The sequence below is a fragment of the Chiloscyllium plagiosum genome, unplaced genomic scaffold (genome assembly GCF_037043375.1).
Source record: "Chiloscyllium plagiosum isolate Xiang-an unplaced genomic scaffold, Cpla_swu_hap1 HiC_scaffold_27, whole genome shotgun sequence".
In the NCBI taxonomy this organism is placed as follows: Eukaryota; Metazoa; Chordata; class Chondrichthyes; order Orectolobiformes; family Hemiscylliidae; genus Chiloscyllium; species Chiloscyllium plagiosum.
Window position 1 is genome coordinate 25,131,377 of NW_028270165.1, and position 14,367 is coordinate 25,145,743.

Sequence of the window (14,367 nt, forward strand, 5' to 3'; positions counted from 1 at the left end):
ACAGCATCGCAAAACCATTCTCATCCACACAAACACAGCATCACAAAACCATTCTCACACACACAGCATCGCAAAACCATTCTCACAATTAAACGCACACAGCATCGCAAAACCATTCTCTCACACACACAGCATTGCTAAACCATTCTCTCACACACATACAGCTTCGCAGAACCATTCTCACACACACACAGCATCGCAACACCATTCTCACACAAACACACACAGCATCGCAAATCCATTCCCACACAGCATCGCAAAACAATTCTCTCACACAGCATCGCAAAACCATTCTCACACACACACACAGCATCGCAAAACCATTCTCACACACACACACAGCATCGCAAAACAATTCTCTCACACACACACAGCATCGCAAAACCATTCTCACACACACATACACACACACAGCATCGCAAAACCATTCTCACACACACACACAGCATCGCAAAACCATTCACACACACACACACAGCATCGCATAACCATTCTCTCACACACACACACACACAGCATCGCAAAACCATTCTCACACGCACACACAGCATCGCAAAACCATTCTCACACACACACACAGCATCGCAAAACCATTCTCACACACACACACACACAGCATCGCAAAACCATTCTCACACGCACACACACAGCATCGCAAAACCATTCTCACACACACACACACACACACACACAGCATCGCAAAACCATTCTCACACGCACACACACAGCATCGCAAAACCATTCTCACACACACACACAGCCTCGCAAAACCATTCTCACAAACACACACGGTCACACAGCATCGCAAAACCATTCTCACACACACACACAGCATCGCAAAACCATTCTCACACACACACACACACACACACAGCATCGCAAAACCATTCTCACACGCACACACACAGCATCGCAAAACCATTCTCACACACACACACAGCCTCGCAAAACCATTCTCACACACACACACAGCCTCGCAAAACCATTCTCACAAACACACACGGACACACAGCATCGCAAAACCATTCTCTCACACACACACGGACACACAGCATCGCAATACCATTCTCTCACACACACACACAGCATCGCAAAACCATTCTCACACACACACACACAGCATCGCAAAACCATTCTCTCACACACACACAGCATCGCAAAACCATTCTCTCACACACACACACAGCATCGCAAAACCATTCTCACACACACATACAGCATCACAAATACACAGCATCTCATGCACACTCCACAATCACACACAACCACTGTTTTTCATACACTCGCTCTCAGATTCATGGACTCCCTCTCATTCTCTGAAATTCACACAAACAGCATCTCTCACACAGTCTCTCAGATGGATAGACTCTCTCACACACTCTTAAAAGCACGCACAGCGTCTCAAACGCTCTCTGAAATGCATAGACTCTCTCACACACATTTCTCTCACTCACGTCATCTCATACACTCTATGATGCATGTACTCTGTCACACTCTGTCACACACACACAGAGCATCTTAAACACACTCTCTGAGATGGACAGAATCTCTCACCGTCTGTCAAACACACAAAGCATCTCATACACAGTCTCTGAGGTGCATAGACTCCCTCACACTTTCCCTCTCTCACACGTACACACACACAGCATCTCATGCACACCCTCTTAGATGCATGAACACCCTCACATGCTCTCAAACACATCTCATACACACTCCCACAAATACACAGAACTGCTGTATTTCATGCACTCACTCACATGCATGGATTCCCTCACATTCTCTGAAACTCACACAAATATCATCTCATACACAGTCCTACAGTTGCACGTACTGCCACTCACTCACTCACACACACATACCATCTCATACCCACTCTGAGATGCATGTACTTCCTTACAGTCTCTCAAACATACACACAGCATCTCATGCACCTCTCTGAAATGCATGTACTCCCTCACATTCTCTCAAGCACATACACAGCATCTTATACACACTCTCTGAGAAGGATAGACTCCGTCACACTCTCCCAAACACACACACAGCATTTTATACACACTCCCTGAGATGCACCTATTCCCTCACTCTCTCAAACACACACACATATCTCATACACTCTCTGAGATCGATTGACTCCCTCATACTCTCTCAAACACACACGTAGCATCTCATACACACTCTCTGAGATGCATAGACTCCCTTACACTTTCTCAAACACACACACAGCATCGCAAAAACATTCTCACAGACATACACACATCTCATGCACACTCTCACAAACACACAGAACCACTATATTGAATATACTCACTCATATGCATAGACTCCCTCACACACACAATTTCTCACACTCACATCATCTCATGCACACTCTCTGAGATGCACAGACTTCCCTCACATGCTCTCAAATACACAGAACCAATGTATTTCATGCACTCACCCTCAGATGCAGACTCCCTCAAATTCTCTGAAACTCACAAACAGCATCTCATACACAGTCTCTCAGATGCATCGACTCCCTTATGCACTCTTGAAAACACACACATACCATCTAATACACACTCTGAGATGCATTGACTCCCTCACACACTCAATCTCTCACTCCCACAGCATCTCATAGAGCATAGAATATTACAGCACAGTACAGGCCCTTCAGCCCTTGATGTTGCGCTGCCCTGTCATACTAATCTGAAGCCCATCTCACCTACACTATTCCATGTACATCCATATGCTTGTCCAATGACAACTTAAATGCACTTAAACTTAGCGAATCTACTACCGTTGCAGGCAAAGCATTCCATACCCTTACTACTCTCTGAGTAAAGAAACTACCTCTGACCTCTGTCTTATACCTATCTCCCCTCACTTTAAAGTTGTGTCCCCTCGTGTTTGCCGCCCCATATTTGGAAAAAGGCTCTCCCTGTCCACCCTAAAATAATCCTCTGATTATCCTATATGTCTCTATTAAGTCACCTCTCAACCTTCTTCTCTCTAACGAAAACAGCCTCAAGCCCGTCAGCCTTTCCTCGTAAAACATTCCTTCCATACCAGGCAACATCCCAGTAAATCTCCTCTGCACCCTTTCCAAAGCTTCCACATCCTGCTTATAATGCGGTGACCAGAACTGTACACAATACTCCCAAGTGTGGCCATACCAGAGCTTTGTACAGCTGCAGCATAACCTCCTGGTTCCGAAACTCAATCCCTCTGTTAATAAAGGCCAAAACACGATATACCTTCTTAACAACCCTGTCAATCTGGGTGGCAACTTTCAGTGATCTGTGTACATGGACACCGAGATCTCTCTGCTCATCTACACTACCAAGAATCTTACCATTAGCCCAGTACTTTGTATTCCGATTACTCCGTCCAAAGTGTTTCACCTCATACTTGTCCACATTAAACTCCGTTTGCCACCTCTCAGCCCAGCTCTGCATCCTATCTATGTCTGTCTGCAACCTACTACATCCTTCGTCACTATCCACAACTCCAACGACCTTAGTGTCGTCCGCAAATTTACTAACCCACCCTTCTAAGCCCTCATCCAGGTCATTTATAAAAATGACAAACAGGAGTGGACCCAACACCGAACCTTGCGGTACGCCGCTAGTAACTGGACACCAAGATGAACATGTTCCATCAACTACAACCCTCTGTTTTCTTTCAGCAAGCCAATTACTGATCCAAACTGCTGTGTCTCCCACAATCCCATTCCTCCGCATTTTGTACAATAGCCTACTGTGGGGAACCTTATCGAACGCCTTGCTGAAATCCATATACACCACATCAACCGGTTTACTCTCATCTACCTGTTTGGTCACTTTGTCAAAAAACTCAATAAAATTTGTTAGGCACGACCTACCCTTCACAAAACCGTGCTGACTATCCCTGATCAGATTATTCTTTTCTAGATGGTTATAAATCCTATTTCTTATAACCTTTTCCAACACTTTACCAACAACTGAAGTGAGACTCACTGGTCTGTAATTACCAGGGTTGTCTCTGCTACCCTTTTTGAACAAGGGAACCACATTTGCTATCCTCCAGTCCTCAGGCACTATTCCAGGGGACTTGTCTATTTTCACACTCTGCAGTATTTCTAATACTTCTTCCTTGTGAACCTCAATCTCTTCTAGTCTAGATGCAAGTATCTCTGTATCTTCCTCGCCAATATTTTCATTTTCTATAGTGAACACTGTCGAAAAATATCTATTTAGTGCTTCCTCTATCTCCTCTGACTCCACACACAACCTCCCACTATTATCCTTGATTGGCCCTAATTTAACTCTCGTCATTCTTTTATTCCTGACATACCTATAGAAAGCCTTAGGGATAATTCTGATCCTATTCACCAACAACTTCTCATGACTCCTCCTGGCTCTTCAGAGCTCTCTTTTTAGGTCTTTCCTGACTTCCTTGTAGCCCTCAAGTGCCCTAACTGAGTTTTCATATTCTGTCCTAACATGAGTCTTCTTCTTCTTCTCCTTGACCAGGGATTCCACTTCCTTAGTAAACCACGGCTCACGCGTTCTATGTCTTCCTCCCTGCCTGACAGGTACATACCTATCTAGGACACACAGGAGCTTTTCCTTGAATAAGCTCCACAATTTTATTGCGTTCATCCCTGCAGTTTCTTTCCCCATTCTACGCTTCCTAAATCTTTCCTAATTGCATCGTAATTTCCCTTCCCCCAGCTGTAACTCTTGCTCGGTGGAGTACACCTATCCCTTTCCATCACTAAAGTAAACCTGACAGAATTGTGATCGCTGTCTCCAAAGTGCTCACCTACTTCCAAATCTAACACCTGGCCAGGCTCGTTACCCAGTACTAAATCTAATGTGGCCTCGCCCCTTGTAGGCCTGTCTACATACTGTGTCAGGAAGCCCTCCTGCACACACTAGACAAAAACTGACCCATCTATAGTACACGTACTATAGTGATCCCAGTCAATATTTGGATAGTTGAAGTCCCCCGTGACAACTACCCTGTCTCTCTCACTCCTATCGAGAATCATCTTTGCTATCCTTTCCTCTACATCTCTGGGACTATTCGGAGGCCGATAGATAACTCCCAGCATGGTGACTTCTCCTTTCCTGTTTTTAACCTCAGCCCATACTATCTCAGTTAACCAGTCCCCAAAGATCCTTTCTACAACTGTAATATTGTCCCTGATCAACAATGCCACACCTCCCCCTCTTTTGCCATCTTCTCTGTTCTTACTGAAACATCTGAATCCCGGAACCTGCAACAGCCATTCCTGCCCCTGCTTTATCCATGTCTCCGTAATGGCCACAGCATCGAAGTCCCAGGTACCAACCCACGCTGCCAGTTCACTCACTTTATTTCGGATGCTCCTCTCTGTGATGCATGTACTGACCCGCAATCTCAATCACACACACACACCATCTCATGCATACCCTCTCAGATGCATGTGCACCCTCACACTCTCTCAATCATACACACACAGCATCTCATACACATTCTCACAAACACACACAACCACTATATTTCATACACTGTTTCTCAGATGCATAGACTCCCTCACATTCTCCAAAACTGACACAAACAGCATCTCATATACAGTCTCTCAGATAGATAGACTCCCTCACACACTCTTAAAAATACACACATACCATCTCATACACACTCTGCTATGTATGCACTCCCAATCACTCTCTCAAACACAGACACACAGCATCTTATACAGACTCCCTTACACTTTCTCAAACACACACACAGCATATCATGCACACCCTCTCAGATGCATGTACACCCTCACAGTCTCTCAAATATACACACACAGAATCTCATGCACATTCTCACAGACACACAGAACCACTGTATTTCACACACTCATTCCAATGGATAGACTCTCTCACACTCTCAAACACTCACATATTCATTTACACAGAGCATCTCATACACAGTCTCTCAGATGGATAGACTCCCTCCCACACTCTTAAAAACACACACATAGCATCTCATACACTCTCCCTGATGCAGGTACCACCACACACACTCAATCTCTCTCACGCACACAGCATCTCATACACACACTCTTGAGATAGACTCTCTCTTACCCTCTCACACACACATACAAAAGTAGCATCTTATGCATATCTCTGAGATACATGTACTCCCTCACACTCTCTGACACACACACCATCTCATACACATTCTCAGAGATGCATAGACTCCCTCACACTGTCTCAGAAAAACACACACACACATTCTCACAAACGCAGACATACAGCGTCTCATACACACTCCCACAGACACCCAGAGCCGCTGTACTTCATACACACTCTCTCAGATGCATAAACTCCCTCACATTCTCTGAAACTCACACAAACAGCATCTCATACAGTCTCTCAGATGCTAAGACTCCCTCACACTCTCAAACACACATTTTGACAGACCATCTCATAGTCAATCTCTCAAATTGATAGACTCCCTCACACACTCTTAAAAACACACACATTGCATCTCATACACACTCTCTGAGATGGATAGACTCCGTCACACTCTGGCAAAAGTAAGGATTCCTGATCAAGGGCTCCTGCCCAAAACGTCTATTTTTCTGCTCCTCGGATGCTGCCTGACTTGCTGTGCTTTTCTAGTACCACTCTAATGTTGACTTTCTCTCTCACACTCTCTCCCTCTCACACTCTCTGTCTCTCTCTCACACACACACACACACACACTCACTCACTCACTCACTCACTCAGATGCATGTACTCCCTCAAACACACATACATTCAGCATCTCATACACACTCTCTCAGATGCATAGACTCCCTCACACTCTCTAAAACACACACACAAAGCATCTCATACACTGTCTCTCAAATACATAGCATTCCTCACACTGTTTCAAACACATACGCAGCCTCTGATGCATGTACTCCCTCAGTCTCTCGCAAATATACAACACTCTCAGATGCATGTACACCCTCGCTCTCTCTCAAAACCACACACACACAGCGTCTCATACACACACTCTGAGATGCATGTACTCCCTCACAATTTCAAACACATTCAGCATCTCATAGACACTCTTAGATGCATAGACTTCCTCACACTCAAATACGCCACAGATAGGATCATGTACACAGACAGGATCTCACATACTCTCTCAAACACATACACACACAGCATCTCACAGACACTCTCTCAGATATATAGACTCCCTCACACTGTCTCAAACACACACACAGCATCTCATTAGAACATAGAACATTGCAGCGCAGTACAGAACCTTCGGCCCTCGATGTTGCACCGACGTGTGAAACCAATCTGAAGCCTATCTAACCTACACTATTCCATCCTCATCCATATGCCTCTCCAATGATCATTATAATGCCCTTAAACTTGGCGAGTCTACGACTGTGGCAGACAGTGCGTTCCACGCCCTACTACTCTCCGAGTAAAGACACTACCTCTGACATCTATCACCCCTCAATTTAAAGTGATGTCCCCTCGTCCTAGCCATCACCATCTGAGGAAAAAGGCTCTCACTGTCCACCCTATCTAACCCTCTGATTATCTTATTTGTCTCAATTAAGTCAGCTCTCAACCTTCTCTCTAACGAAAACAGTCCCAAGTCCCTAAACCTTTCCCTCGTGAGACCTTCCCTCTATACCAAAGCAACATCCTGGTAAATCTCCTCTGAACCCTTTCCAAAACTTCCACATCCTTCCTATAATGCGGTGACCAGAACTGTACACAATACTCCCAAGTATTTTGTACGCTGCAGCATGGTTCCAAAACTCAATCCCTCTACCAATTAAAGCTAACACACTGTCTGCCCTCTTAACAACCCTGTCAACTGAGTGGCAACTTTCAAGGATCTGTGTACCTGGACAAGGAGATTGTTGTTCATCTACACTGCCAAGAATCTTCCCATTAGCCCAATACTGTTTACTCCTGTTACACTTTCCAAAGTGAATCACCTCACACTTTTCCACATTAAACTCTACTTGCCACCTCTCAACCCAGCTCTGCAGCATCTCTATGTCCCACTGTAACCTACAAACATCCTTTGTCACTATCCACAACTCTACCAACCTTAGTATCATCTGCAAATTTACTAACTCGTCCTTCTCTGTCCTCATCTAGATCATATATAAAAATGACAAACAGCAGTGGACCCAAAGCAGATCCTTGCGGTACACCACTGGTAACTGAACTCCAGGATGAACATTTCCCATCAACCTTCTTTCAGCTAGCCAATTTCTGATCCAAACTGCTAAATCACCCTCAACCCATGCCTCCGTATTTTGTGCCATATCCTACCGTGGGGAACCTTAACAAACGCCTTACTGAAATCCCATTACACCACACCAACCAGTTTACCCTCATCCACCTGTTTCGTCTCCTTCTCAAAGAACTTAATAAGCTTTGTGACGCACAACCTACCCTTCACAAAACCATGTTGACTATCCCTAACTAACTTATTCCTTTCTAGATGATTATAAATCCTATCCCTTATAACCTTTTCCAACACTTTACCCACAACCGAAGTAAGGCTGACTGGTCTATAATTACCAGGGTTGTTTCTACTCCCCTCCTTGAACAAGGGAACAACATTTGCTATCCTCCAGTCTTCTGGCACTATTCCCGTAGACAACGACGACATAAAGATCAAATCCAAAGTCTCAGCAACCTCCTCCGTGGCTTCCCAGAGAATCCTAGGATAAATCCCATCTGGCCCAGGGGACGTATCTATTTTTACACTTTCCAGAATTGCTAACACCTTCTTCTTGTGAACCTCAAACCCATCTACTCTAGCAGCCTGTATCTCAGTATTTTCCTTGACAACATTGTCTTTTTCTAGTGTGAATACCAATGAAATGTATTCATTTAGCACTTCCCCGATCTCCTCTGACTCCACGCACAACTTCCCACTACTGTCCTTGATTGGCCCTAACCTTACTCTAGTCATTCTTTTATTCCTGATATGCCTGTAGAAAGCTTGAGGGTTTTGTTTGATCCTGTCCACCAATGACTTATCTTGTACACCCTCTCGGCCCTTCTTAGCTCACTCTCTTTAGGTCTTTCCTGGTTAACTTGTAACTCACAAGCGCCCTAACCTAGCCTTTACATCTCATCCTAACATAAGCCTTCTTCTTCCTCGTGACAAGAGATTCAACTTCCTTAGTTAACTGCGGCTCCTACACTTGACAACTTCCTCCCTATCTGACAGGTACATACTTAGCAAGGACACACAGTTGCTGTCCCTTGAATTAGCTCCACATTTCAATTGCGCCCATCCTCTGCAGTTTCCTTCCCCTCTGCATCCTGAGTCTTGCCAAATCGCATTGTAATTGCCTTTCCCTCAGCTATAACTCTTGCCCTGCAGCATATACCGATCCCTTTCCATCGCTAAAGTAAACATAACCGAATTGTGGTCACTATCATCAAAGTGCTCACCTACCTCCAAATCGAACACCTGGCTGGGTTCATTACCCAGTACCGAATCCAATGTGGCCTCACCCCTTGTTGGCCTGTCTACATTAGGAAACCGTGCTGCGCACTTTGGACAAAAACTGACCCATCTAAAGTACTTCAACTATAGTATTCCCAGTCAATATTTGGAAAGTTGAAGTCCCCCATAACAACTACCCTGTCCCTCTCGCACCTACCGAGGATCAGCTTTGCAATCCTATCCTCTACACCTCCGGAACTATTCGGAAGCCTACAGAAAACTCCCAACAGAGTTTCCTGTTTCTCACCTCAATAGATGAGTCCTCAAACGTCCTTTCCGCCACTGTAATGCTGTCGTTGACTAACAATGCAACACCTTCCCCTCTTTTAACATCTTCTCTGTTCCTACTGAAACATCTAAATCCTGCAACCTGCAACAACCCTGCTCTATCCATGTCTCTGAAATGGCCACAACATCAAAGTCCCAGGTACCAACCCATGCTGCAAGTTCACTCACCTTATTCCGGACACTCCTGGCATTGAAGTAGATGCACTTCAAACCAACTTCTTGTGAACCTGAAACCTTCATTCTGACCTCAATACTTTCATCCTCCTGTGTACCCGAACGACAAGTTGGATTCCCATCCCCCTTACAAATTAATTTAAGCCCACCTGAAATTCCTCCCCCAGGATCTTGGTACTCCTCTGGTTCAGGTGAAGACCATCCTGTTTGTAGAGGACCCATCTACACTAGAAAGAGCCCCAATTATCCAGGAATCCAAAACCCTCCCTCATACACCATCCCTCTAGCCGCGTTTTTAACTCCTCTCTCTGTCCCAATTCCCTGACCTCACTAGCATGCGGCATGGGCAACAAAACAGAGATAACAGCAACTGTTTGTTCCACTCAAGCTCACTGAATTTCTGCCTTAAATCCCCATCTATCTCCCTACCTGTGGCATTGGGGCCTGCGTGGACGACAATTTGGGGATGCTCCTACTCCCCCTCAAGGATCCCGAAAACACAATCAGAGACATCATGAACCCTGGCATCTGGAAGGCAACACACCAACCGTGAGTCTCTCTCGTTCCCACAGAACCTCCTATCTGTCCCCCTAACTATGGAGTCCCAATAACTAATGCTCTGCTCCTCTTCCCCCTTCCCCTCTGAGCAACAGGGACAGACTCTGTGCCAGAGACCTGTGCCCCATTGCTTACCCCTGGTAAGTTGTCCCTGCCAACAGTATCCAAAACGGTATACTGCCCAATTATAAAGTCTCACTTACCCAGCAGTCACTCAGTGTGCACTTCGCCTGTAAACGAGGTAAGCTTTTATATATTTTAAATATTCCTTCCCGTCGGGTCTCTGGTCCTAGCTGTTGCTCCTCCCACACCAACTGCCACTGACAAAATGAAGAACGTGGAACTCCCGAGGTAAGCTTTAATATATTTTAAATTTACCTTCCCGTCAGGCCACACTTGCTCAGCTTCATAGAATCCCTCACACTTTCAAATGCGCACACACTCAGGGTTTCATACACACATTCTCAGATTGCAGACGCCCTCACAATGTCTCAAATACACACACACACACACAGCATCAGATGCACATACTCCTCAGTCTCTCTCAAACACACACACATACAGCATCTCATACACACTTTCTGAGATGCATGTACTATCTCACAATCTCAAACACACATTCATTCAGCATTTCATAGACAATCTCTTCGATGCATAGACTTCCTCACACTCAAACACGCATACACAGATAGGATCTTATTCTCTCAAACACACAAACACACAGCAACTCATACACATTTTCTCTGATGCATACACTCTCTCACACTGTCTGAGACACACACAGCATCAGATGCATGTACCCTCTTGGTTTCTCTCAAACACACGGACACACACTCTCTGAGATGTATGTACTCCCTCACACTCTCTCAAACACACAGTATCTCATACACATTTTTCTCAGATGCATGTACACCTTCACATTTGCTCAAAACACACGCGTACACACAAACAGCATCTCACACATTCTCACAAAAACACAAAACGACAGTATTTCATAAACTCTCTCAGATGCATAGACTCCCTCAATCACACACACACACAATGTCATTTACACTCTTTCAGATGCATGTACTCCTTCCGTTTCTCTCAAACACACACACACAGCATCACGTACACACTCATGAGCTGGATGTACTCCCTCACAATCTCAAACACACATACATTCAGCATCTCATAGACATTCTCTTAGATGCATAGACTCCCTCGCACTCTCACAGACACAATCTCATGCATTCTCTCAAGCACATACACACACAGCATCTCATTCACATTCTCCATCACACTGTCTGAAGCACACACAGCATCATTTACACATTCCCTCACTCTCAAACATTCACACACACGCACACATTTACACATTGCATTTCATACACACTCCCTCACATTCTCTTAAAAACACACAGATAGCATCTCAAACACACACTCTGCGATGCATGTACTGCTACACACTCTCAATCTCTTACACACAAAGCATCTTATACACACTCTCACAGATGAATACACTTCCACACACAGCGTCTCAGACACAGTCTCTCAGATGCATAGATTCCCTCACACACTCTCAAACACAAACACACACAGCATTTCATACACACTCTCTGATATTTAATCTCCCTCACACTGTCCGAAACACACACACAGCGTCTCATACAGTCTCTGAGATGCATGTAATCCCTCTGACTCTCCCAAATGCGTGCGTGCACATAAACACATCCTCACACAGCATCTCATAAACTCTCAGATGCATAGACTCCCTCATGCTCTCTGAAACTCACACAAACAGCATCTCATACACAGAGTCTAGATTAGAGTGGTGCTGGAAAAGCGCAGCAGGTCAGGCAGCAACTGAGGAGCAGGAAAACCACATTTTGGGCCAAAGCCCTTCATCAGGAATAGGGGTAGGGTGCCTGCAGAGTGGAGAGATAAATGAGAGGGGGGTGGGAGTTGGGAGAAAGTATCATACAGTATAATAAGTGAATGGGGGTGGGGATGGAGGTGATAGGTCAGGGGGGAGGGTGGGGGAAGGTAGCAAAGAGTACACAGCCTTTCAGATGCATAGATTCCCTCACACTTTTGCAAACACATTCACAGCATTTCATACAGACTCTTTCAGATACATAGACTCCCTCATACTGTCTAAAACACACAAACAGCATCAGATGCTTGTACTCCCTCGGTCTCTCTCAAACACACACAGCATTTCATACACACTCACTCTCAGATGCATAGACTCCCTCACATTCTCTGAAACTCACACACAGCACCTCATACCCAGTCTCTCAGATGCATAGACTCCCTTACACTCTCTGAAACAGACACACAGCATCTCAGACACACTCTCTCAGATGCATAGACTCCCTCAAACACACAACCAAGCATCGTATAGACAGACACTCTCCCAAACACACACATTCTCAGATGCATAGATTCCCGCACAGACCCCCTCATAGTCTCTTAAGTACACAAATACACAGCATCTCATATAGTCGTTCTGATTCATAGACACCCTCACACTTTCTGAAACACAACACATACACACACAGCATCTCAGATACGTGTACTCCCTCACACTGTCTTAAACACACACACACAGCATCTCACACACTCTCTCTGACGCACATATTCCTTCACATTCACAAAAACACACACAGAGCATCTCATATATGCACTCTCAGATACATGTACTCCCTCATTTTCTCTAAAACACACACACAGAGCACTCAAACACTCTCTCAGATGCATAGACTTCCTCACACACTCTCAGACAAACACTGCATCTCATACACACAGTCTCAGATGCACAGACTCCATCACACTCGCACAGATATTCCCTCTCTCTTACACATGCACACAAATATAAATCTGTGGGTGAATTTGCTTTTGCGGATTTGTTTTTGCAGATATATTGTATTTTGTTCAAAAAACACACAACTTGTAGACAGTCAGTCAATGTGGCATTTTTATAAACTCTTCCTTTGGAAACAAAAGACACAGACATACTTCAAACAAGCATTCACACCTAAAATGGATTGTCTGACCGGAATCAGATTGTCCAATGAGCTGAGGAGTAGCAGATGGAGTTTAATTTAGATAAATGTGATGTGCTGCATTTTGAAAGGCAACTCAGAGCAGGACTTGTACACTTAATGGTAAGGTGTTGGGAAGTGTTGCTGAACAAAGAGACCTTGGAGTGCAGGTTCATAGCTCCTTGAAAGTGGAGTTGCAGGTAGATAGAACAGTGAAGGTGGTGTTTGATATGCTTGCCTTCTTTGGTCAGAGCATTCAGTGTAGGAGTTGAGAGGTCATGTTGTGGCTATACAGGACATTGGTTAGGCCACTTTTGGAATATTTTGTGTGCAATTCTAGCCTCCCTCTTATTGGAAGGATGCTGTGAAACTTGAAAGGGTTCAGAAAAGATTTAGAAGGATGTTGCCAGGATGGAGGCTTTGAGCTATAGGGAGAGGCTGAATAGGCTGGGGCTATTTTCCCTGGAGTGTAGGAGGCTGAGGGGTGACCTTATGGATGTTTATAAAATCATGAGGGTGACAGATAGGATAAGTAGACAAGGTCTTTTCCCTGAAGAGGAGGAGTCCAGAACAAGAGGGCATAGGTCTGGCGTGAGAGGGGAAAGATAATAAGAGACCTAACGGGCAACTTTTTCATGCGGTGTGTATATGGAATGAGCTGCCAGATGAAGTGATGGAGGCTAGTGCAATTGTAAAATTTAACAGGCATCTGGATGGGTATATGAATAGGAAGGATTTGGAGGGATATGCGCCGGGTGCTGGCAATTGGAACTAGGTTAGGTTGGGATGTCTGATTGGCATGGACAAGTTGGACCGACAGGTCTGTTTCTGTGCTGTA